Genomic DNA, 26,311 nt, shown 5'->3' on the forward strand with positions numbered 1-26,311 from the left:
GCAAAAGCTTCTGAACTATTTCAACAAAAATTTAGAGGAATCGTTGTGCTTGAAATGTTTGGGACCACAGATGTTGATCAGATATTTCATCTTATGGATGAAGAAGTCACTACCCAAGGATGGTAAAAAAGTTCCCCAGGTTCATTGGAGGAACACCCAAGCCTGGAACCCACCTCTTCTGACTCTTAGTCCTATTTTCAACATCTGTTCCCTACAGCCCCAGCACCCCACCAGCCCAGAATCCTGGCTCCAGCAAATATAATTATTCATTCATTCCTCCTTTCATTCAGTACATGTGTAATGAGCTCTCTGATAAGCAGGCAACTCCATCTTATAACAGGAAGCAAGAAAAGGAGGAAGAACTTACTGGAAATTAACTTCATAGGATCTGGAATATTCTCAGACCACTCAGTGGAAAGCATACAATCTCCCCCCACCCCAAATTCTTTCCCATACTAATCGCACTGGCTGCCCTCATTTCCTTTGTTGCTTCCTGCCCTGTTCCACACCCAAGGACAATATCAACGAACTGGGAAGGGCACAGAATGCCAATGAGGTCAGAAAAACATGGCAAAGGGGCCCTCTGAACATAAGGAGGCCTTCAGGGCAGGAAATATCCAAGTTCATTGCTGTTTGGAACACTGAGAAGCGGGGAGAGAGGTTCATCCAAACACAGATGTTCTGTGGGAAGGAGGCATTTTCAGTGTGGAGAGACCGGCATGATGGTAGAGGGCAAATTAAACAGGCCCTTGGATGACGCAGTGGCAGACTCAAATGCAGGCAATTTCAGGCTGTGTACTCAAGGGAGCCTCTGAGTGGTGGTTGCTCCCTATAGAGAGGAGACGAGACAGGCCCTGGAATACAGCCATCACTTTTTCTGACTGAGAGCATGTTGACAGGTCACGGGGAGCTAAACAACAAACCAAATGATTAAGGGGCCCAAAGGGGTGATTTATAAAGGTAAGTACCACTACTAATAATAATCCACTGCTTTCAGGTTGCTTTTCCCTCCGCTAGTTCTTGCAGCACATTAAAAACATGTATTAGAACCTTCTCCCTTTAAGTAAAAATAGAGGCATAGGTGGATGAAAAGCCAAAAATAAAAAACAAACCCCGACTGTGACCAATTCTATCCTTCTCCTCTAATATCTAACCCAGACCCTCCTCTAAACGGTTAACACGGTATCTCATGTAAGTAGAAAGATAAGGGACATTAAAATCATCTTGCAGAGGAAGAAAATAAAAGACACAACAATGCTTAAACAGTATAACTCATATCTACACACACACATACACACACATACCGCCCCCTAGAAGGAGTAAGCGCCTGCCAGTATTTAGTAGAGTCATGAATGAAGAATTTAAGGTTGCCTCAGACCAAAAATGGTATGAGACAAACAATGAACCCTTCTGTCTTTCTAAGGCTTGATTTACCTCTCTTTAAAAGAAGGCAATCCATCATGTTTTGTGACTTCCCTGCATCCCTCACCATCCACCATGCACATCCCCACACTCACCTTATAGTTAAATGAAACAGTTCACATCAAGTATTACGAAGTCCCCTGAAGGAACCACACTGGACAGTGATGCTACTTCACATGAAGCATTTGCACTCTTAGCTGTGTGACCTTGGCCACCTAACCTCTCTGGGTATTACTCTTCTCTTTTGCGAGATAAGGGTATTGGGTTAGATTGTATCTGAGAACCTTCCCCGCTCTAAATGTGATTCAAGGTAACACAAAGCTCACAGCCCTTGTAGGAAGAGTGTGATGGGCAGGCCCACTTGAAGAAGGAAGGGGAGAAGGTATAATAAAAAGGAATTCAGGGTGTTTGGCCAGGCCAGGCTGATCCCAGAAGCAGAGGTAGAGGATGGGAGGGAGATAGGATGCAGACAGATGGGGGAGGGTTCTCAACTGGAAAATAAATTATTAAGAGTTTTGCATAGAAAGGAGGAGGGAGTTACATTCTTTAGGGTTTTGAAAACAGTGAAAAGCAGAGGGGCAGATGTTGAACATAATCTTGGCACCAGCACTGAGGATTCCAAAAGGAGAGAGACTGGAAATGGGAAACCTAGGAAAGACCAGGAACATATATCAAGTACTGGGTTGTAAGAATAAAGAAAATGTCCGGATGAGATCACTGTATGGACTGAGAACCAGGATAAGGAAATCATCTCTAAATCCCATGCCTGGGAAAAAGTAGCAATGCTCTCAACGATGACAGCACAGATGAGCACAGAAGATGTGTTATACATCAAAAAAGTCGACCTTGTACTGGAGAATCTGGGCATAGGAATTAGAGGGGAATTTAGAAGTTGCGTAGGCATTCATATGGGACTCCCTTTCCTAGCCTCTCCCAAGTCTTTGATCCATTCAACCTTTCTCCCTTAGTTTAGATCCAGCAGCACAATGAGAAAGAAATGAGAAGACTTGGATAACCTGTGCTTGCACTCATCCATTAGGGTCATAAGAGTTTCCAGGTTTAAGCGGGGAAACAATGGGAAGACCACAGTGCGCACCACAGAACAGATGGCTGCAACGCACGTTCATGGTATGAGGTATAAAGAAAGTCATTCTTGGGAGACACTGAAGAAACTATTTGAGGAGGAGGAGGAGAAAAACAATAAAATCAGACTTGGGAGGGCCCTTAGAAGTAACAGTGCTGTCCCTGTCAAGTGATCCTTCAGTCTAAAGGAATTCTGGCCGCTGTGTTTGAAAAGTAGTTTCCTACTATGAATTGAAATGTACTCACAGAACCTTCCACTTATGATTCTCTAAAGCAGTGCTTCTCAAGCTTTAAGATCCATATGAATCATCTGAGGATCTTGTTAAGTTACAGATTCTGTGGGTCAGGGAGTGTGGGTGGGTTCAGAGGTGGGGGGTGGAGGAGGCAAGTCCTGCCTTTCTAACAAGGTCCCAGGTGTTGCTGACACTTTTGATCCATGGACCACACTTTGAGTAGCAAGGCTCTAGGACCAGAGTATATAAGTCCAAAAGATACTTGGACATGCTAGCTGTTTGAGCTAATGACCTCTAGGGTTTTCTTCAGTGTTAATATTCCATGATTCCTACCAATTGTATACGCCAATATTCTGGGTTACATCAAAACTGAGACAGGGTGTTACTTATTGAGAGCTACCTTAAGATGGTCAAAAGTCAAACTCTAATATACAAATGATAAAAATAAAAAACATTATCCAGAGCACAAGATCCCAAACTGGAATGGAATCTGAAGAGTTACTGACTTGTTTCCTAGCATAATAACTTCCTACTGTCAGTAGGTGGCAATATTTCCTCGGGGTCTAAAGAATTGCAAAGTGGAATGAAGGTTCTCAACTGTGGCTTACACCGGGAACACCTGGGAAACTTAAGAAATCCTGGCATCTCGATCCCACCTCAGAAATTGGCTTAATTGGTCTGGAGTACAGACCAGGTGATTCTAATGTGCAGCTAAGGCTGCGGACCAGTGAAGTCAAGTGTAGCAGATACAGAGAAACAAAGAGTCCAGGAGGGGTAACAGGTAAATGCTGGTCATCACATCACCCCTAAGTCCCTGAGTCTCCCCCTCCCACATCAGGACTGACTCAGATGCACCACATAATCTCCACTCAGTCTCACCTTTCCTTTAAGCCCATCACCACTAGGTTATTCCAAGGCTGCACCAGATTTTACTTCCTCCAAATTCCTATGATGATACTGGATCAAAAGATGTTAGGATGGTTTATGGTAGGAAAAGCACTGTTATCGCTTGTTTTCTACAAGATTCAGTTTTAACCTCAGCAAAGTGTCCTACCCTGAAACTCATCCCCAGTACCAGCCTCAACTCCATGAGCTGGCAATACTTTTCTGTAAAGGGCAAGAGAGTAAATATTTTATGCTTTGAGGGCCATGTGGTCTCTGTTCCAACTATTCAACTCTGCCACTGTAGCATAAAAGCAGCCATAGGCAATATATAAGTCAGTGGCTATAGGCAGTGGGCTGGATTTGATCCATAGCCATAGTTTGCCAATCCCTGCTTTACCCCACCTGAGTTTCTTCTGAATTTTCTGTCTCCTCCCTATGACATCATGTTCAGGTACCAAGCACAACCACTGAGACACCCACAGTACAGGAATGAGATCACTGCATGGAGAATGGAAAATATATGTGGGGACCTTGGGAGGCAGATAAGATTTGAAACACGGACCTATTCTGACTATTCAAAAATGAGGACAAAAATAGGGAGAAGAAACCCCTTATACTAAGAACTGCAAAATCGCCCGATTTCTGACATGGGGCCTATTCCTGGGATTCTTTTCCCATGAAGCAACAATCTGTAATCTGAGGCTGATTTTCGTCACTTGCAATGGAAATCTAAAGTCAAACTTGTCAAGAAAAGACAATGAACTACCGGGAGTGAGATAGGACCAGACTAGGCAAGCAAATGAACTATGACATAAACCTCACACCTTAGGCAAAAATTAATTCAAAATAAATCACAAGTTTAAATGTGAACCTATAAAACTTTTAGAACAGAAGGAAATTTTCACGACCCAGGGTTACAGAGAATTCTTAGACATGACACCCAAAGCACGGTCAAAGAAAATTGATAAATTAAACTTCATCAAAATTTAAAACTTTTTCTCTGTGGAAGCCAATTTGAAGTGAGTAAAAAGACAAGCTAAAGACTGGGAGAAAAGATTTGCAAATTACACAGCTGATCAAAAATAAACCCAGAACATACAAAGGACTCTCAAAACTCAACAATAAAAAACCACCCAAGTACAAATTGGGCAAAGGACTTGGACAGCACTTCATCAGAGGCTCTACGGTAGGCAAACAATCTCATGAGAAGAAGCCAACGAGGTCTGGTAGTTGGTTCAGTGTTGCTGTGTGACAGGAAGAACTGGGACTGCAGCGAGACTCCTGCCTGGGAAACTAGGCTGGAAGATTATTTTTGCACATTGGAACCTCTGAAGTCTGCATCGTGAGTCTCAGGGCCTACTGAGACATGTCCAGACCTCATTACAGCTCCCTCAGACAACAGGATATTCCCCCGAGTCTGGAATAATGGCCTCCCATGAAAAGGTGTTCAACAGCCATTAGGCAAGTGCAAATTAAAACCACAATGGGATTCCACTGTGTACCCATGAGAATAGCTAAATTAGAAAATACTACAACCACCAAGCACTGGTGAGGATGTAGAGCAACTGGACCCCTCGTACACTGCTGACGGGAATGTAAAATAGCACAACCGTTCTGGAAAACTGTTCTGAAGTTTCCCATAAACATACACTTACCATATGCCCAACAATACCTCAGCTAGGTACCCACCCTAGAGAAAGAAAAACTTCTGTTCACACAAACACCTGTATATGAATGTTTAGCAGCTCCATGTATAATTGCCAAAATTAGAAACAACCAAATACCCTTCAAACAGGTGAATAGATAAACTGTGGTACATCTATATAGTGAAATACTACTGAAAAATATAAGGAAAAACAGGTACTTCATGTGTGATGTAGTGTTGCTATAAAAAATTACAGGTAAATCAGTTGGAATGTAAAAAAAATTAATATATATAAAAGAATCAACTATGGATACGCACAAAACTTGAAAGTACTGCAAAGACATTAACGCTGAATGAAAGAAGCCAGTCTCAAAAGATTACATACTGTATGAGTCCAGTTAGGTAACATTCTCAGAAAGGCAAAAGAACAGAGACACAAAGACAGAGAACAAATCAGGGTAGTTGCCAGGGAGTAGGGGTGGAAGAGGGCATGACTGACCACAAAGGGATAGTGCAAAGGAGATCTTCGGGGTGATGGAATAGTGCCGTATCCTAATTGTGGCGGTGGTGACACAAATCTATACATAAACTAAAATTCATAAAACTACAGTTTAAAATCTATTTTACCCTGTTAATTTAAAACAATAAATTAAAATGTTTAGGGCTGGATGAAACATCAGGATGGGGGATGCATCCCTACCTCCTCCTCAGGAGTCCCCCACTCCTCCAGGGTTGGTACAGACTGAATGTGAGAAGCACTGTCCCCACCGAAGTGCAAACTAGACAATTCGGACCCTCTGCCTCCCAGGTCATGGGCAGGGGCTTCCAGCGGTGCCCTACAGTACCAGCTCATCCAGGAGAACCTCATATTGTCTAAGGAGATGAGGGAAGTCTTCCCAGCCACAGAGTTCCTTCCAGCCTATACACAGCCAGTAAAGGTGCTGCCTGAATCACTGCACTGGGGCAATGGACACCCATAAGGTCATCCGCCTGCTATTTCCAAGCCTGCTCAACCATGGCAACTCAGCCCCTACGGGAGGCCATTATTCCAGACTAGGGGGGATATCCTATTGCCTTAGAGAGCTGTGACCAGGCCTGGATATGCCTCTTTAGGCCCTAGAATTCAAGATCAAATTACAACATTCCCAGGGGCAGAAATCATTTTTCAGCCTAGTTTCCTAGGCAGGAATCGCACCCCAGTCTCAGGTGTACTGTCACAAAGCGACACTGAGCCTACCACCCTGTTGGTTTCTGAACCCCTCTGCCTGTCTCTGAATCCACACTAAGCAAAGGCTAACAAACTTGCGACTCAGACAAAAAGACAAGCTGAATAATGAATGCATGCCCTGAGCACCCAGTGGAGGGAAGGCCTGCAGGGGAGCAGCTGATGAAATCATCTGGCGACAGTCAGCTTGAGAGGAAGGGGGAATGCAGTGTGTTCCGTTCTTCTTCACATCATCCCGATCTAAGGTCCTCTAGTCATGCTGCCGCCTCGCTGGGTTTGTTTCTCCTTCTCAGAGGATCAGACGTCTGTGCTTCACTCCCTGCACAGAGTCTTGAGCGGACATGGAAAATCTACATGGTTGGCAGCATCCCCCAGCTTCAGCCAGCCATTCTGGAACGCGTGCTGCAGAATTCCCTTCCTGTTCTGCACACATGCTGCAAATGGGAAAGGCACTGTCATAAGGAATGAATCAAGAAAGTCCTCAGTACAAGAGGAAAGCAGGGAGCTGGTGGTCATTACTACTGACCTGAGAGCTAAGTTCATGCCCTTGGAATCAGCAAGGCTGAGCCGGTGTCTCCTATGTCCGAAGGCTGCTTCCTCTCTCCCACTCTATCATAATATTCCTGCTGCTAGGATACCACTCTAACTCACAGGATTTAGTCTTCTACACAATAGTCTTTGATAAATTTCAGAGCACTATCACATGTATTATCCTATTTAACCTTGGCCAGCACTCACCAACTTGGCCCTAATATCTTTTCTTCCTTTCTCCCCTTAAGTTATTTCAGCCACACATATCTTGCTCCTTAGTCAGAAAAAGTAAACACTCTCAGTGGACTACCGTGGGGTGTTCTAAGGATCATGCTGTGGGGTGAGGGGGCACAAAAAACTGCACCCTGCCACCATCCTAATCTTCCTGTAACACTATGTTAAAAGGTTCTGATCAAAAATTTTCTATAACAACTCACCGGCTAAACAAGAAACTCAAAAGGGATATCCGGGCTTCCCTGGTGGCGCAGTGGTTGAGAGCCCGCCTGCCGATGCAGGGGGCGCGGGTTCGTGCCCCGGTCCGGGAAGATCCCACATGCCGCGTGAGCGGCTGGGCCCGTGAGCCGTGGCCGCTGAGCCTGCGCGTCCGGAGCCTGTGCTCCGCAGCGGGAGATGCCACAACAGTGAGAGGCCCGCGTACCGCAAAAAAAAAAAAAAAAAAAAGTGTTGGATATCCTTTTTTTTTTTTTTTTTTTTTTTTTTGCGGTACGCGGGCCTCTCACTGTTGTGGCATCTCCCGCTGCGGAGCACAGGCTCCGGACGCGCAGGCTCAGCGGCCACGGCTCACGGGCCCAGCCGCTCACGCGGCATGTGGGATCTTCCCGGACCGGGGCACGAACCCGCGCCCCCTGCATCGGCAGGCGGGCTCTCAACCACTGCGCCACCAGGGAAGCCCGGATATCCAACACTTTTTATCAACTGACCCAAAGTGGTCAGTTTTCTTTCTCCCACCAAGCTGCTCCCTAAAGCATGTGGTTTCTAAGCTTTATTCCTCAGAGCCCTGTGTCTGGCGAGAGAGCCCCAAAGACCCCCAGTGTAGAGCTGAGAAATCACACAGGCAGAAATGGGTGAGCACTCTCCACCTGCATCCGGCTTTATCCACAGAAGCTACAGTTCTCGTGTTTAATATGTTGGAGTTTCACATAATATTCTGCTTAACAAAAGGGGTCTTGACTTTAAAAAAGAAAAATGTGAAAATCACTGACCTCTATGAAATACCATGCTGCAACAGTTTAACTGCACGGCACTTTATTCACTGTACATCCTGAAGATACTTGGATTTTATCATGTCTGCACTGTTACTCATGCAATTATTACCTTAAAACTCCTTGCTTGTTTCCTTCATCTATCCAAAGCATTCCCATAAGTTGTACTTCAAATATCACTTCATAAAAACCTCCCCTGACAATCATAAACTAAAGGAATTTCTTCCAAACTGCTATGGCAATTAGCACTCAGGGGACTGATTTTATAATAATGCTATATATAAAACCTATCTAATACTCTTAACTTAGAACATGGTTCTTTTCCATCTTCTCAACCAAAATGTAAGTTCTTTGAAAACAGGAGCTATATAGGTTCCGCTTTATATCCTCTTTAGCAACTATTATTGCATTTCCAGCCAAATATAAGGACTTGCTGTGACAATCACTCTGGCTGCTGTGTCAAGAATATTAGAAGGCAAGTGAGGAAGCAAGGAACTCGTAAAGGAGACTAACTGCCCAGTGAAGTGAGAAAGTGACAAGAAATAATACTACTACCCATACATAGAGGCAACTGGATCCCAGGCAGGAGGAATACCACCAATGGACAGGTTTTTGGCTAGTTGCCATTTAATTTGGGAGGAAGACAGTCTTCCAAATATGGCCATTGTTCTCCTTCGATTTATTTTTCCTTTTACAATACTTGGTTGTTTTAATGGCTATGATAAAGGAGAGTCATGGCATCATAAATTCTCAGAATTGTAGGTTAAAGCCCCTTGGACACTTAGCCCAACACTTTGAAAAGTTACTTCAGTTTAGGAAACAGACTCAGCCTGTTTGAGTCTGTTGAGTTTTCCTAAGAGCTTAACATCTTTTAGGAAATCAGGCGACTGGGTGGACCAGAAAACTATTCTCTTTCCTACTTTTTCAAAAGAAAATTGGTGAAAAAAACCAAACAACAGTAGCTAGAGCCCTTAGAAAATTATCTCAAATAGTCTTCGTTTTGTAGCAATCATCACATTCTGAGCCCAAATCAAAGTATCTTCTATGACTAAGTTACATAATAATATGTCATTTAAACAATTTCTTTTCTTGGAATAATTGTGCCCCTCCCCGCCAAAAGAACTATTTTTCTCCAGTCTAAAAGGAGCTGAGTTCCTTTTATTTCTTCCCAACCCTTTTCTGATCAGGATGATACTTGGTTGCAACCAATTAGGTTCAGATCACTGCTCAAAAATGAACACTGATTTTTTAAACTTGAATGAGTTTATTCATTCTAGTTTCCAAAATATCAGCTATTATCTTTTTAAAAATGTTTCAAATTACTTCTCAAAAAGGTGGGAAAAAGCTTCCTCATTTCATTTCTCTGTATCTCTTAACTCCTCCTCCAGTCACTACAAAGAATAAAAGTAAATCCAACTTTAAAAACAGGGACATTTTATTTGATAATGAATAATTAAGACAACCAAGGAACCGTCAGGTCTATTTTGCCATAAGAAACTGACTGCAAGGTTCCCAAACTCAATGAGCTTAAAAGACAGAACATGAGTCTTCCTCAAGTGATACGCTATGGCCCCTTCTAAAATGGAAAGGGGCAGCCATAGAGAAGAGTTACAGCACAGCTACCTCTGGAGAAGGAATTGATCCTTGAGGTGCCTTAGTTTGCCTGGATGTGCCCTGAACACTCAGTGAGTCCTTTTTATTTTCACTGTGCTGATTATTCAGTGGGTCCTTTCAATCTGAAAAAGTTAAATCAACTTGGAAATTTTTCTTGTATTGCTCCTTTGACAATTTCCTATTTGCTTTTTTCTGTTCCGTTTTAAAACCCATATTTATCAGACTTCCCAGATTGATTCTCTGATTTACTAATCTTTTCTCTCCCACCTTGTATTTTTATTCTAATTTTTAGCTGATTTTTTCTCTCTCTTTCTTAACCTTTCAACACTTCCATTGATTTCTTTTTTTTTTTTTTAATAAATTTATTTTTGGCTGCATTGGGTCTTCGTTGCTGCACACGGGCTTTCTCTAGTTGCGGCGAGAGAGGGCTGCTCCTCGTTGCGCTGTATGGGCTTCTCACTGCGGTGGTTTCTCTTGTTGCAGAGCACGGGCTCCAGGCGCGCGGGCTTCAGTAGTTGTGGCACGTGGGCTCAGTAGGTGTGGCTCGCGGGCTCTAGAGCACAGGCTCAGCAGTTGTGGCACACGGGCTTAGCTTCTCTGCGGCATATGGGATCTTCCCAGACCAGGGCTCAAACCGGTGTCCTCTGCACTGGTAGGTGGATTCTCAACCACTGCGCCACCAGGGAAGTCCCCCATTGATTTCTCTTTTAGTTTGAATATCATATTTTTAATTTTGGAGAGTTCTCTAATTATTTCTTTTTCATAGCATTCTGTTCTTATTTTAGGACATAGTGTCTTAATTCCAGGTTTGTTTTTTGTTTTTTTAGGTTTTCTTCTGATCTCTGCTATCTCTGTTTTCTTCAGCTTCTTCCTTTCATTTTAGTTATTTTTGTCTCTCTATTGTGTAGGATGGTTTCCCCAAATATTTCATGATTTTGGGCTGCCCACCCCTATTTGAGGAGAAAAAAGTCAAAAGCTGACTGGAAATGCTCTGTGTAGCGGGTGGGGCTAGTTGCCTGGAAGGCCTCACTGACAAGTGAAGTTCCCTAGAGAGTGATCAGGATGCAAACTGGCCTTCTAGTTGCCGAAATCTTCAAATGTCAAGGCCTAGAGGTCATTTCTCTGGGGCTATTCAGTTTCTCCAGAGATAAGTCTTCTTACAATCAATATTCCAGAAACAGGGGAGGGAGCTCTAGGGTCCTGCCAGTTCAGTATGAAGACTTCTACTTAAAATCTTTTTCATCTTGGCACTTTACCTCTGCCTTTTGCAACAACTGGTATCCTCCATGTCTTGAGCCTCTCCAGAGCTTTCCCACATCAATCAACTTACCTGTCATCTGACGCTGCCTCTGTTCAACTAAAGCCATCAACACACCACACATTTTGTCTTTTAAAAAGTCACTGAAGTCTTTTACTATTTCCTCTTCTATTCTCTTTGTCCTAATGGTTATTTCAGTGAGATTTGGGAGGGAGAGAAGATGAACACATGTAGCCAATACACCAGGTGTTATGACCATTCCCTAACACAGGTGGGGCCCTCTAGGAAAATTCTGTATGATTCTCTACACCAACTGTAGCAGTGCTAAAACTAACAGAAGCAGATTTTTCTCTCTTCAAACATTAGTTTGGAAGTAGTATTACCTCAGTAGGGAAGATACAGCTCTTTGATCCATCTGCTAGTTTTTCTTCTACCACTACTACTAGTACTACTGCTGCTGCTGCTGCTACTACTACTACTACTACTACTACTACTGGTTTTTCCACAACTACAGAAGTGCAGTCGTTACACTGTGGCCTATCGCTCCATGGCTCACCATTGAAATATGTGTCCTCTAGGAAGAAAAGGACAAAAGATCAGAATTATGAGCATCCTAGTGAAATGTTTTCATAATTAACAGGTTCTTCTTTAGTTAGAAACCCAGCATTCAACAGAAGAAGCATGCCATACAGCACTATTCAGAAGATGAACAGACAGCCCTTTGGTCAAAGCCTTTGACGACAACAACAAAAGTAACCATGTGTAAAGACTCGGTAGGGAGGAAAATACCAAGAACCAGAAGACAAACAAAAGCTTCACTGACACCAATGAGATTAAAAAGCAGTCCTCTTATAACCAGTATTAAAATGGTAAAGATAAATATCAGGTGTTGATATCATCAGAAAGAATGAAAGGGAACTAGAAAGGGATAATTTTCTTACCAAGTGATTCATGGTGATGGACTGCCATGCCCACCTAACACCTGAAGCCTTCCTGGATACCACCAAAAATTATCTGGTATTTCTGAACACATACCACATGCTTGGTAACATCCTATTACTGATATTACTTCACTGGTATTTCTCTTTTACTGTTAACTTATCGTTTGTTTATATTTTGTTTCCCTAGTAAAACAGAAATCCTTGAGACCAGGAACTTGCAAGCTCAGTGGTCAAGAGCTTGGGTTTTACAGTCTTACACAGAGACTGCCTGTAATCTCCTGATACACACTGCTTCTCCTCCTAGGGTAATAGAAACCCCAATATTTAGCTAGCATATGGCCATCTGGAATAGTGACTTCACTTCCCAGCCTCCCTTGCAGTTTATGTGGCCATAAGACTAAGTTCGAGCCAATGGGACATAAACAAAAGTGCCCCATGGCAGCTTAGGGAAACCTTCCTTAAGAGGTAGTTGCATGTGCCCTCTGTGCTCCTCCCTGGCCTCAGACAAGGTCATATTGGACCACAAGGTCAAGTTAAGATCAAGTGAAGCAACACACGTAAGTAGCCAAGGTCTCTGACACCACAGGCTACCAAACCACCTTGGGACAGTATTACATGACAAAGAAAGACTTCTACCTTGTGTATAAACTTCTGTTATTTCAGGTTTTTCTGTTCCTCAAAACTGATCCTAGCATTAATAAATACATAATCACACAGATTTGGGTTCAACTCCCAGCTCAGTCAACCTTCTAGCTGAATTATCTCAGGCAAATCACCTGCCTCAGTTCTCTCATCTGTAAAATGGGATCAGCCTAATTTGGAGTTGTTATGAGGATGTACACATCCAAGAATCACACAAATCCACAAAAATTGTAACTGAGGACTTTCATAAAGAAAATGAGCTTATGTTAGGGAGATGTGACCTTGTCAGGAAAGAAAAGGAAGGCCTCTTCAGGGAACTGACAAGTAAAAATTTAAAACATAAATAGAAGCTAAGAAAGCAAAGAAGGGAGGACAAATAGTCCAGGCAAAGGTCACCACCTAGGCAAAGGCCATGGGCTGGAGGGAGTACAGAGGCCACAGAAATGGAAAGAAGAGCAGTGTGACCCCCAGAAAAGACAGGAAGGGAGCAGTGAAGGGAGAAGAGGCTAAAGAAAGAGGCAGGGGGCCACCTTGCACCAGTAAGGCCATGTTAAGAAGTGTGGCCTTTAGCCTAAGAGAAAAAGGAAGCAAAGAATATATTTAAGTTGGGAGGATGAGGAGGCGCATGGCTGAAGATTCTGATTTCAAAAGCTCACTCTGGTCATAGTATGAAGAACAGACCAAAAGGGTGGGGCAAGGCTGGCAAAGATGTAGGGAGACCATTCAGATGTTACTGCAAGAGTCCACTTGAACTAGGACCACTAGGAGGGTAGTGGGGATGAAGAGAAGCTGTTGGATTCAAGACCTAGTACAGAAGTAAATGTAACAGGGACTGGAGGAAGAGCAAGGGACCCAGAGACAGGTTACTAATGTCTGTGCAACTGTGTACGTGGTGGTGCCAGTCACTGGACCAGGATAACTGGAACAGAACCAGATTCACAGAAGAAGAGTAAGAGTTTGATTCTGGACATGATGATACCGAAGTATCCTTGAGAAATCCAAGAAGAGACGTCAAGTAATCAGTGGTAAAAATAAAAATTTGGAGTCAGAGAAGAGGTCTCAATCAAACATACAAATTCTGGATTGTCTGTGTATAGTTGTAAATGTATATGAGATTACCCAATGTCAGCATAAAGAGAGAAGATAAGAGAACTCCAAAACTTATAGACTATAATAGGACCAACTTCTCTATGAAACCACAGGAAAGTGCATTTCTTGGACCAAAAGAGCTGACTACCAGCAATTTCTGTACGATTCAATCTAATAGAAAGGATGGCCAGAGGGGGTAAAATCAGGAAGGTGTGATGTACTGACAAAGCCAAAAACTTTAAAGGAAGTGGTGATGATCAATGGTGACAAATGTTCCTGAGAAGTCAAGGAAGATGACTGGAAAACCTCAGATGGGTTTGGAGAGAGTGATCACTAATTTCTTTAACAAGAATTATTCTTGCAGAAAGATGAGGCTGGAAGTCAGTTTATGACGAGAGAGAATGTGAAAAACATAGAGTGTGAGCAGCAAGTAAGCAATTCTTCTGAAGATCAAACAAGATAATATATCTAAAGAGATTAGAAGAGTGCCTAGGCTCATTTAAATGGCTCAATAAGTGGGTTAAATGATTAAATGATTTTATGCTACTATTAAGATTACTAGTAGCTTTACACCTCCCACAGCACTTTAAACAATGCTTTGCACTTAGCTGGTACTCAGTAAATAGTTTGGATGTGATGATAACTGTTAAGCAGGAACAAAGGGATGCTAAATCGTTCTACACAATTTGCAATTAAAGTAGCTATAAATTCTTGGTGAACCAGATGCCCTATTTTCCCTTCATTAAAATACAAGCTAATCTAAATATGACTGTTCTTCAATCCCTCATGAATGAACAAAATCTTCCCATTAGAATATCACTGAATTATTACCATGATGAAGTTACCCCCTCAAAAGAAATGGAATTTGAACCAAAAGTGAAACTGGTTATATTTTATGACACTATTAACTATTAAAAGATTTAATGAGGATACCTATGAGAACCCTGATCTTCTTAGGATCAGGAGCTGCTCTTTGCTATAGTCAGTGAAAGAATGAGGGCTTCAGGAATATTCCAGAAAGTACATTGGCCACAGGTTCGGTGTTAATTTGGTTTATATTTATAGGTAATTGATGTTTCTCTTATCCATGGGTAAAATTTTGCAGCTTGAAGGACTAAATATCCAGCCAACATGCAGGACAAAAGGCAAAGAGGGCCTTAGAAAACCAAAACAGGTGTGAGTGTCTGCACGGTCTTCATCTACTTCCCTCAAAAGAAAATCAACTGAAGGCGATTTATGAATTTTGCATTACCTGCAATGGGCTTTGCCCATCTATCACTTTTTCATTCAGGCATGACTCCCCTTTCACACTTCCTCTCCCCACCAATCACATACACATTCATTCTGTAAGACCTGAACATTCTGGATTCCCCAAAATAAGATAGCTGCCTCTTCTTCTGAATTCCTACCATTCTTTATTCTGTATTCATTCTTTATTCAGTTTCAGCACCAAATAGATTAGATTGCAAAGATACTTTTATCTGTCTTTTCCCAGCTCAATCTCCCAACTGGACTAGGTGCACAGCAAAACTGAGATGTGGAACACACTGTGTCTTATTTCATTCTGAACACCTGATACAAAATTGATAACAAATGTTTGCTGGACAGAAGGTATATGTATAATAAATTCAGTCGTCTGATATAATGCATCAAATTAGGAGGGCAACAGCCAGGGTCAGTGTATTAGTTTCCTATGGCTGCTGTAACAAATTACCATGAACTTAGTGGCTTAAAAATGTCACAAATTTAACATCTTATTGTTCTGGAAGTCAGAAGCCTAAAATGAGTCCACGGGGATGTATTCCTTCTGGAGAATCCATATCCTCGACTTTTCCAGCTTTTAGAGGTTATCTGCATTCCCTGGCTCATGGCCCCTTTGTTATCATCACAGCCAGCAGCTTATTAGCATCTTCAAATCTCTCTGATCTCCTGCCTTGCCCACAGAAAGACCCTTGTGATTATACTGGGCCCATATGGAAAAACCAGGGTAAGTAAAGGATCTCCACGTGGGAGATTAATCACACCTGCAAAGTCTCTTTTGCCACGTAAGGTAGCACCAGGACACAAACATCTTTTAGGGGCCATTATTCAGCCTAGCAGAGTCAGGCACACTGACAACTTCAAAAAGCAAATACCAGTAACCTAAAAGCAAGGGATAAAACAGAAAAAAAGATGGAAAGTAGAGGAAAACTAAAAACACACAAACAGAAAAAGGAGCAACTTGTGTCATTTATAAAGTGGAAATAAATTAGCACTATGCTCCCTCCATGACCTCTGAGGACAGTACTTCGTTATTTTGGTTCAATATTACAAGTAGAATTCAAAATAATGACTTTGAGCCATGGGGAAAAAAAAGTTAAGTTTCGTTCTGTAAAGTTTCTTTAAGAAAGAGGGCATGACAGATCATGAAATATTTCAATTAAATGATTATTAATTTTGAAAGACAGAACTAATGCTTAGAGGGAGAAGCTTAAATTTTACTTATATGGAAAATCTCATTGTCTGATACGAAATGAGATTTATGATGTGTTATAGGCTGAATGTTTGTGTCCGCCCAAAATTCCTATGTTGAAATTCTAATCCCCAATGTGATGCTATCAGGAGGTGAGGCCTCTGAGAGGCGATTAGGTCATAAGAGTAGAGTCCTCATGAATGAGATTAGTTCCCTTAAAAAAAAGACCCCAAAGGGCTTCCCTGGTGGCGCAGTGGTTGAGAGTCCGCCTGCCGATGCAGGGGACGCGGGTTCGTGCCCCGGTCCGGGAAGATCCCACATGCCGCGGAGCGGCTGGGCCCGTGAGTCGTGGCCGCTGAGCCTGCGTGTCTGGAGCCTGTGCTCCACAACGGGAGAGGCCACGACAGTGAGAGGCCCGCATACTGGAAAAAAAAAAAAAAAAGACCCCACAGAGCGCTCTCACCTTCTCCGCCATGTGAAGATACAATGAGAAAATGGCTGTCTGCAACCTGGAAGAGGGCCCTCACCAGAACCCGACCATTTCAGTGCCTTGAACTTCCAGCCTCCAGAACTGTGAGAAATAAGTTTCTGTTGTTTGTAAGCCACCAAGTCCATGGTATCTGTTATAGCAGCCCAAATGGATTAAGGCAGTATTTATCAGAGAGATTTATTTCTGTCATGTATACTTGAACTTATAGATCCAAAAAAAAGTTCACCCTCAAAGAAGTCACCTTGGGAACATAATAAATTCTAATGAAATAACTGCTTGAAAGTTTAAGGAAATCACCCTTTAAGAAGTTATTTTAGAACCAATAAATAAACTACATCATTATCTGTCTCATTACTTTGTAATGATACTTCATTTTTAACTGGAATAGCCAAAGTTGAGTTATCAAGATAGGCAATCATTAAACTTGGTTCCAAATGATTTGGACCATTAAAAAAAATCAAATATCATATATCCTGATAATGGTCAAAAGAGTGAGCCGCAAGATCTGGATGCAGTTCTAAAAGAGGAAAGGCAAAAACAAAAGTGGGAGCAATCACTGAATTAAGAGCTTAGCCTTTCCAGACCACCTCTCTGAACAGGGCCACACTCATCAGAAATATAAGTTACAGTATGCTGCTTAATCAGACTCTGGCTCTGATCAATTAGTCATAATTTGTATTATTCATCAAGTCATTTACATTTAGAGAACATTTAAATGCATTCAAGTTAAACTAAACTATATGTCTACTGTATATCAATGCCTATTTATTACATGCATTATTACAAAGCTCTGATTTGTATTAATGCTGACACTGCAAGCCTTATGTATCTGGATACCAAACCCTGGAGACATATTTCTCCTTCATTTCTTCCATAGATGCTGGGAACTTGATTTCATAGGTTACAAGTTCCCACCTCATGGACCTGGGAATCCAGATGATCTAAAGTCAAACCATGAAGCAGGATTTATTTCACAATCACATACACATGGCTTCACAAACACACACTCCATATGGGCTGTCCAGAATTGCTACACAAATCCACTTTCCTCCCAGTCATATATATTTCAAGTTGCTGACAACAGAGCCCCATTAGCAACTTCATAGGTAAAGCTGGGCTCTATCACTGGCCTTGATATATGGCACTCCTGGTGGTCACTAAGCCCCATTAATACCCATGACATCACTGTTTCCATAGAAACGACATCACTACTTTCTGCAAGGGGGAGAAACTACAAGGGGATTCTCAAAGACAACAAAACCCAAACAATGCAACTAGAATATGCATGCTGTTAGTTAAAGTGGTTTTTTAAGGGTGCCTTAGTTTCTTTGGAGAAAAACACAAGCACAAAGTGCAGATTTTTAAAATTACAAATAAACGGGGAATAAATGCAACTAGGAAATACAAGTGCTAAATTTCTTTCTGAAACGTAATCCACCCTACTTTGCACAAGTCAGATTTGAGAAGTTTAACTTCTCTTAAATTAAGACTTGCAACCCTATAACATACACATGTTAATGTTTTAATGCTTTTAGAAAACAGTTAAAACCTTTAAATGCTTTTTGACTTTGCGTTTATATGCTGTGAACTTAACATAATTGAGAGTAAACTTTAATGACTTATTGGCAGTTCAACTAAGAAAAAAATCATGCAGTCTTATTCCACAATAAAATGTAAGAACCAAGCCGCAATCATGTAAATATTGAACGACGGAACTATATGAAATTGGAAACAAAGAATGGCAAAATCAAACTATTATACAAAATTGGAACAGAACATTTTCAAAAGCAATCACAAAAATAAAAAATACATGGAGAAGAAAATCAGACAATAGTACCATCCTCTGATTGTACAAACATAAGACACTATATCGGTATTGTTAGAAATGGCCCACTGTGCTTATGGTGAGAAACCAGCACATTCTTTCAAGTGTTTATAATTAACAGCCTGATTCACAACTCCAGAAACATCTGAGGAATGCCTTTCTGGACATGGGACTGTCTCTTAAAAGACTGAAAATGTTGCCCAAGTCAGTCACCCAAAAGCAATCTAACTCAGAAAAGATGGAGAGCGCACAGGGTCCCAGAGAGACCACTTGTATACAAACATGTGAACTCTGTCCGAGATGAGAGTCACAACCAAACAAACCGTATCAGAGGTTACAGGTTGTCTTTTCTACTCTTCCTGAGCAACAGTAAGAAAGATGATGATGCCTGAGCAATAGCAAGTATGGAAACCACAAAGTTTACAAGCTGAGAGAAAGGGTACTAATGGAATCAACCAAACGTCATCCTATACATGCCACTGTGAATACCCACAGCACACCCTGCCAACCCCAGGGCTATTCTTTTGTTATTGACCTTATGTCAAATCCCCTAGGCTTATATAAGCATTTAAACCTTAGTATTTAACGATGATAAATCCTACAAAGACGCATTTATTTGCCCTAGTGGTAGACTTGTTTGTGGGCGCTCTCCCCCTCCCTGAAAATTCACATGTAGGAAGTAGCCTAAAGAAATACCAACGACAGAGAATGACAGCCAGCACCTTCCAGAATATCAACCAATCCTGCAATAGGTGAGACAGGCACTGTTGTCAAAAGATTTCCACCGTAGATCTTAAAGGCTTGACCAATGGGGAGACAAAAACATCTACAGCTAAAAGTTGAGCCATGGATATAAGATAACATGCAACTACAAGAGACCACTTATGTGTTAACCTGGAAACAAACCAAGGTAGGAGAGGAGAACCCAGGGAAGTAGAAGTAGATTCAAGTGAGAGGAAAAGATTACAGATAAGATGCATGGTGGGAGCTGCACCTGTGCCTCCTACCCACCTGGGTTTTTTTTTTTTTTTTTAAATCAATTCTCTCCTGCCCAACCCCACCACCATCAAAGCCCCTATATCCCACTCACAGTCCTGTTGGAAGATACAGGGATAAGGACTGACTGTTCTATAAGCAGGTTATACAAAAATTATTAGGATGTGGTTCCTAATCTCACAGGGCTGACACACGAGTAAAAGACAGACGTCTAATAATTCTGATTCAATGTTATAAACACTGTATAGTAAAATGGAAGGATGACCAGGGGTTGCCCAGGAGACAAGGTAAGAAGGGAATAGAGGCTGGGAGAGAACAACAAGAACACGAGCTGTGGCCTCCAGGTACCAACTTAGTGTTCAGGAAATGCAAACAGCCCTGTGCATTTGGAGGAAATGAGCACAGGGGAGTGGTTAGAAATCAGGCTCGAAATTTAGCCAGGGGACAGTTCGTGGCCAACTTTTTAAATAACCAAAACAAGGCAGTAAGTCTGGTACATTTGATTAATGGAGTTGCTTAAAGGCAGAAATGTCCTCCCTGAAATTTGGATAAAAAAGAGAAATGTCTATGGCCACTAAAGAAAATCTGAAGAGATGCATGGCTAAGTCAGGTTCAGCAACCAGGGGTTACAATCAAGGTGGCACTAAGATGGCAACCTAACCTCAAGGCCTACACAGGCAGTAGATGGCCACCTCCTGCTACCACTGCCCCGCCCCACTATCACTACAGATGATGTTGCCTTTGACAATTCTTATGTTTGTACCAGATCTGGACCTGGATTTCTTACCACTTATGTGACCTCTGAGAGCACTTTTTAGAAAAATCACATATAGATGTGAATGGAGAAACCCACTGGCTTCCACTGTCCTCCCAATGTGTTAACTCCCCGGCTTTTGGCAAGTTCCAGCCAGAGCTCCCTTTCTATTCTCCTCCAACCAGAAGGTTCTGCAGCATTTGACATGGATTCAAGGCCTGAATGTGGGTGGCTGTGTAATAAGCTAAGTTTTTATTACCTTCGATGCCCCACTTATGCTTTCTGTGCATCTATCTCCCCTCCAGTGTGGCCCTTTCACCTCTAACACTCAAGCTTTCTGACCAATCCTTGGGAAAAACTTGTACAAAAATCAGTTTCCCCTAGGAATAATTTGGAGCGAGAAGAGCACACCCTGTAAGTGGAAGGTGCTTAAAAAGTGTTTAAAGGACTGAAGGTCCTGGATTCATTAAGAGATAATCTAAAAGAAGTTAATTCCTAAATAAGGGGGTATATTCACAAGCAGCTCTAGGTATCTGGCTCTAAGTTGACAGGGTAAAAAAATCAAAATCCCTGACTCAGACCAAACATATGAGGGATCCTAACACTCAATGAGAAATGACTTTTGCATCATCAACCACTCTGTTCTTAAGAGACAAGAGACCCTGTTCATATATAATAAGCACACATTTGTGTGTGCACACCCACATGTGTAAGTATATGTGTGCGTCCAAGAGAGGAGGAAGGAAAGCAAAGAAGTTGAGAAGCAAACATGGTAGAGTAAGATGAGTAATGCTGGCATTCAAAGATGATTAACTTACAGATGCAGGTCAGAAAGGAAACAGTAAATTAAACATTGTCCACGTCAGCACAGGCTTTGACCCACGGCTGAAAGTCCCAAGGACTCACAAGGAGTTCAAATGTAATAAAGCCTTTTGGAAGGAGAGTTAAATCCATAAGATCAAGTTCAGTCCAGAAGCCAAAGTAAGGAAAACAGCTGCAGGAATGTTTACTGACACACCAGATGATGGTGGAGCAAAACAATCATTCAGGTACTCTGCCATAATGGCAGACATAGTCTCATGGGTTGGACTCAGTATATGGCTGATGCTAATTTGGCCCCTGTCTCCTTATCTCTATTCCAATTTACTGAATTCTTATTAACCAGATTCCTACCCTTAAAATCTGGGTTAGCTTGCTCACACAGAAAACAGTCACTTGCATTGTTTGTTTTTCAAAGTTTCTCTTATATATGAGACTACATTCATACAATGAGTTTACAATGCTACCAGAGGTCATTCTCCAAAGGATCCATCCATCTGACCTTGTTCCCTCTATGGCCACTGATTACAGCTCTCACCTTGGCTGGAACTCCTGTCCTGATCAAAACCTTGCACACAGCAACGGAAGGTCATGAGAGAGGAAATCAGAGAATGTAGATAGCTCAGAGCAATTCATTGCCTATCCTGTAAAAAAAAATCTTCATCAGCGAATAACTCACAGTGAATTCCCTCTCCTGGGCCAGCTACCCGGGTCTCTCAGCGAGAAACAGTAAAAGGAGCTGAGGGAGAAAAAAGAACTGTTTGGGGACGGGTCTAGGGTGCTGACTTCAGTCTGGCCAGGGCCAGCTGGAACAGACAAGCACAGGAAAGATGTAGATCCCAGCTTCCGGAGAAAGAGCCATTGTAAATAAAAGCTGTCGGAGATGCGGAAAAGATTGACCAATCTATAATACAAACTCTGGTAGCCACCTCAAAATAAAATGCTCTTCAAGGTCATCTTGAGTCCTTCCCAGTACTTTAGAACAGCCTGACAGATGCTAATTAACCCTCCTGATTCCACAGCCCCAAGGGAGATGTAAATATGTTTAACTGATGAGCCTATTCAATCTGTACTATTCCTGGAGCTCTAACAGCTTTCTAAAGGGCCTTTTGAAGAAAAGCATTTTGACAGCATCATAAAATGTCCGAATTGAAATGGATCACAGAGGGCCTCTCTGGAGAGGAAGCAGGAATAGTGGCAGAAATAGGGGCTTGGAGAAAGATGTGGCATCTATCAGCTGTGTGAGGCCAGGGAAGTTATTCAAGCCTTCTAAGCCTCAGTCTCTCTACCTGCAAAAGGAGGACGACATCGCCCACTCTACGGATTGTGTTGGTAAAAAGCCCAGCCCTGTGCCCTGTTTAGAGTGGTCTACAGTTGCAATTTCTGTAAACAGCGCTATGCTACACAGCACTGCAACAAAAGTAACTTATAATTTAGAACATACTATCCTCACGTCCTTTCTCCTTTGTCACCGCTCACCAATCCCAGCCTCTCATGACACGCCAGCCACTGCAGAAAACACATCCATGTAGATTCTCAAGGCCTCATATTCCTTACTGTAAAATGACCAACATGTTTGCCTATTACTAGTCAGTCAGCAAGGCAGTGGTGGAGCCAGCTGGCCAACCCTGCCTCCCAATTCCAAGTTTCTCATGCTCCTCTTCGTCTACCAGCCCCACTGCTTTCCCCTCAGGCATTCTCAGCTCTGTACATTATTGCCTACTCCTACATGCTCACTTCCCTAGAGCTCACCTCAAAATCTTCGGCCTTTGCTAGGGTTCCAAGTGCCCTCAACTTTAATTTTCATCTGTGACCCTCATTAACAAGCTGCACACTTCCTCTTCAGGGTCCAAACAAAAGGCACTAAGCAAACAGACCTAGGGAGGTTTCTCTACACTCCCAGGAAGCTTATGAAATCTTAATGAGAAGACGGCCCATCAACCTAAACATGTTCAGATTATTTTCAAATGAAAATTAGAAACACTTAGTTAGGGTCAGCATGGTGCGTGCAGGGGTCGGGAGTGAGGGAGGGGGAGGTATCAAGCCACATGGGGTGATGGTAACTTTCATGTTCACCCATTCCTACACATGATGACACATGTAATTCCCAACCAGTGGCACCCTCCTGATCTGTTCTGGGGCTCCAGAAATCCTAGCCCTATGAGGTCCTGACTTTAAAAAAAATTAGAGTGAAAAAAAATTAGAGTCAATGATACAAAACATCTCATCAAAAACCCCTATTAGAAAAATGAATGGTTCTTAACTTGGTTTAGCCAAGTTGGCCAAAATCACACGGCTCCAGAATCCAGGAATCCTATCTCCCCTTTCCACCTCAACCACTAAGGAGCCTCTACAGGAGCCGACATTAACTCCCCAAGACAGGAATTATCATTTCCTTGGTACAGCATATGTCTGCTTCTTATTTTCTCGAATTATGAATTTAAAAAGATAAACCTTCAACCAAACTACTTGTCTGTGTCAGCAAAAAAATTTTTTTTTCTTTTCTTTTTTTTTTTTTTTTTTTTTTTGCGGTACGCGGGCCTCTCACTGCTGTGGTCTCTCCCGTTGCGGAGCACAGGCTCCGGACACGCAGGCTCAGCGGCCATGGCTCACGGGCCCAGCCGCTCCGCGGCATGTGGGATGTTCCCGGACCGGGGCATGAACCCGTGTCCCCTGCATCGGCAGGCGGACTCTCAAACACTGCATCACCAGGGAAGCCCGAAACATTTTTTTTTTTTTTAAGTGGCTTGGTAAATGAAAATCAACAGATAATCAAAAGAAAAAAGCCCACAAGATTAGTCTGTTCTGGGGGGAAAACTGCAACTTTCTCACAGTATTATATCCACAAAGGTGGTAACATTTCCTCAGATCTCAGCATCTCAAGAGTCGAGGGAGAAGCAGGGGAATCCAAGATTATGGGAAATGCCTAAACTTTCACTTATCTTATTGACCGGAACTTGATAGGGTAATGGTTAATTTTGGTTTTCTAAGAATGCAAAGTGCCCTGTTTGCTGTTGTGTGTTTTTAATTTTTCTCTGATAGTTCATAACGGTGACAGGGCAAAATATCAGTTTTTCCCAAATCAGTAACTGTCCTCAGCTTCACCCATGAGAAACAGGCTTTGCTAATCTGAGGGCTCAATCAGTACATATTTATTTGGGCCAATTAAGTGTCATATGTACCGGGTGCTATAGAATAGTCCATCAGAACTTTCTAGAATAATGGAAACGTTCTTTATCTGTGCTTACACACTAGACTACTAAGTACTTGAAATGTGGCTAATGCAACTGAGGAACTGAACTCTACTTTAAACTTAAATTCTCACACGTGTCCAATGGCTATTGAATTGAATAGCACAGCTACAGGCGATACCAAGACATGAGAAAACATGGTCCCTGAATGCAGAATCATGTTCCATCCGGAGGAACAAGTCAAGGACATTAGAAAAGCTAACTCATAAGTACAAGGTAGTAAGTAAAGTTGCCCTTCAAGTCTTCACATTCTCTATGCAAAAGCCCCTGTTGACCAGGCGTCAGTAAAACCATCACTTTTCCAGGGAAGTGTCTCCAATGGGTCAAATCCCCATATCATGCACACTAATCATACCATGGACCCTCTCCTTTAGCAGATCTTAGTTGAATGTTCATGCTCTTGTGTAATTATCTAATCAGCCCGTGATTCTCTTTTCTGTCAACTTTATTAAGGCACAGACCATGTCTATTTTTTTCTCACTGCTATGCCCCAAACTCCAACACAATATGTGCACATAGTAGGTTTCAAATTAACGTGTTGAACTGAATAAACGATTAATTGAGCCCCTGAATGTGAAAATGATCTATAAAATATGAAGCACAATGGCAACGTTTGTGATTGTTACTTGGCGTGGTTGATGACAAGAGAATTGATGCTCTTAGCTGCTGGAAACCATTCTGCTTTCATTTAAGTAACAAAACTGCTGCATGTGAAGGACACCACAAGGAAAGGGACTCTTACAAGCTATCCCACAGTGCCCTATTTCAGTATTCTCTTCATGACCATGTCAAAATATCCAGCTCATCTGTGTTCCTATGTAGTATTGCTTTATTCTGATCCATTGCTGGTCACTGTGGGAGCCTTGGTTGAGTCATCTGGCCTTTTAAAAAGCAAGAGGCCTATTGGCTAAATCTGCTGGGTATCTGGTGCTGGACCATAGACAATGCATTCTGGCCATGGGTTAGGCTGAGAAAAGCGCTCCAGGTCCCACCAACCCCCACCTTTGCCTGAATCCAACTCTATACCCAAAGTGCCATGGGCATCAGGAGCCAGAGGAAACTGCAGTGGCCAAGGCCCGGGAGAGCTTGCTCCCCCATGCTGATACATTCAAAGGAACAAAGACCTTCCAAGTTGCACTGAGCTGGTCTGAAGATGGAAGGTCTTTATGCAGGTTTCCAAGGAGATGACTCAGATGCTGTTACCATAGAAACTGTTGCTACCATCTATTGTCCATCACCCCTTGACAGAAAGCCGGAGCGGGGGTGGGGGTGGGGGGTTGTTGATGGAGAAGGAAACAAGAAGACTTGGATTTAAGTCAAGATAAAAAAAAAACCATTGAGGTGGGTCCCCTAAAGACTTCTATGGTGTATATAACAAAACCTCCAATCTCCAAAGGAAATGAATTAGGGACATGAGTGTTTATGGTTTGTTGTTACTTGTGTTGATGGAGTTGGAGTGAGTAAAGTGGCACATAAGGATGACCTCTACCCATTTGCTGGGTCTTGTCACCTAGGAGCTCTAGAGAAAACACTCGAGTATGAGGGTCATCAGCAATGTCCAGGCCATAGCCTCTGAAGCTGCAGGACCATAAGGAAACTGATGTAAGCTGTCCCCTCCCTTCTTTCCTGCTGAAACCTTTTTTTCAGGTAGGAGTATATTAGAAGTCCCCCTGATTTTTGCTATTATCTCATAATATCCACTACCAATAAAGTGTTAATTTTTTTTTAATCTAATGAGAGCAGCTTATGGGAGGAGTAGAATAGTTTCATAAGTAACAAACACATAGAAATGCACATAGGTAATAAAAGACATACTGGACTTGGCATCAAGTCTGAAGATCAGAATTTAAAGGTCAGTCTCATCACTTATTATATGCATGACCTCAGGCACTTAATTGCTTGAGTCTCAATTATCTCTTTTATTTCATGGGAA

The 26,311-nt window shown here is 42.3% G+C and overlaps 1 protein-coding gene across 7 annotated transcripts in view; it reads right to left on the bottom strand.

The window, feature by feature from the left end:
* LOC308611757 (carboxyl-terminal PDZ ligand of neuronal nitric oxide synthase protein) overlaps positions 1–26,311 on the bottom strand; it is a 310,501-nt gene that overhangs the window by 108,823 nt on the left and 175,367 nt on the right. The window contains exon 1 of one of the 7 annotated variants that reach the window (XM_081223788.1): positions 3,618–3,924. The exons of the other annotated variants lie outside the window; for them this stretch is intronic. The gene's annotated coding sequence lies outside the window, so the exon portion shown is untranslated. Of the gene's footprint in view, positions 1–3,617; positions 3,925–26,311 lie in introns of those variants that run through there. 7 annotated transcript variants of the gene reach the window in all.

The sequence above is a fragment of the Mesoplodon bidens genome (genome assembly GCF_964165515.1).
Source record: "Mesoplodon bidens genome assembly, chromosome: 2".
Taxonomy (NCBI): Eukaryota; Metazoa; Chordata; class Mammalia; order Artiodactyla; family Ziphiidae; genus Mesoplodon; species Mesoplodon bidens.